Genomic DNA, 998 nt, shown 5'->3' on the forward strand with positions numbered 1-998 from the left:
ATCCCAAGGATATGTGTCAGATGCGTCTATGAATTTCACTACTTCTTGCTCAGGACATGAGTGAGTCTGCATGTGATAAACCTGGAAACAAGATACTGGTTTCTTTTTCTCACTGGCATCCCTGTTCTCTTTGAATGAGTTTCTTGGAGCTCACCCCAACACACACACATACATACACACACTTTACAATCAAAGGAAAGATGGAAGCGAGATCTTACCATCAACTCTTCTCCCTGCAGATGCCAGTGATTCTCTTCCCATTCCATTCCTCGGGTTCTGAGGAAAAGAAAGGCTGAGATGAGGGGTTAGGGTAGTAGCTCATAAGACTAACATTAGTTTTACTGCCTTCTTTGTAAGCCTCAGATGAATTGTCCTGCTACAATTTTGGGGTCTTCTCTTTAAAATGGGGGGGTCTTAATGCTCTCTTGACCTCAACTCTGGTCTTAGGTTACTGATTCAGAGGCAACAGGTAAAGTTGCTCCTAATATCCTCTTACCTACATTTAGAGTTAGAAAAACGTGATTCCTTTTATAAAACCACATCCCCCCCTCCTCCACATACACATTTTTCTTCAGGGTTTGGTATTTGACTATGTGAAGAGTAATTCTGATGAGAAGAGGGAAGATGAATAAATAAACATATTGCCATAGTGTCACCATCCTCCCCACTATGCTTCAGGCTAATTCCTACTTCATATATCTTCAACATCCCATAGGCAAACATGAATAGGCGTAAAAAAGAGACACTGTGAATAATTAAGTCAGATATAGATGTCAATGATATGAAAATAAAACAAGTGGTATCACAAAGCTTTTAGTAATTTAATATCACTTAATCCTCTGAAGCAATATTAAACCAAGCTTCAAAAACTCACCTAATCCCCTTATGGATACACTATTCACTTGCTTACCAATTAATCATTGGAGTCTTGGTTGACTTCATGTAACTAAATTCCTTGTCTGAGCATGAATTGTCCCCAGGAGGCTGCATTGACTATT

The sequence above is a fragment of the Myotis brandtii genome, unplaced genomic scaffold, assembly GCF_000412655.1.
Source record: "Myotis brandtii unplaced genomic scaffold, ASM41265v1 scaffold470, whole genome shotgun sequence".
Lineage (NCBI taxonomy): Eukaryota > Metazoa > Chordata > Mammalia > Chiroptera > Vespertilionidae > Myotis > Myotis brandtii.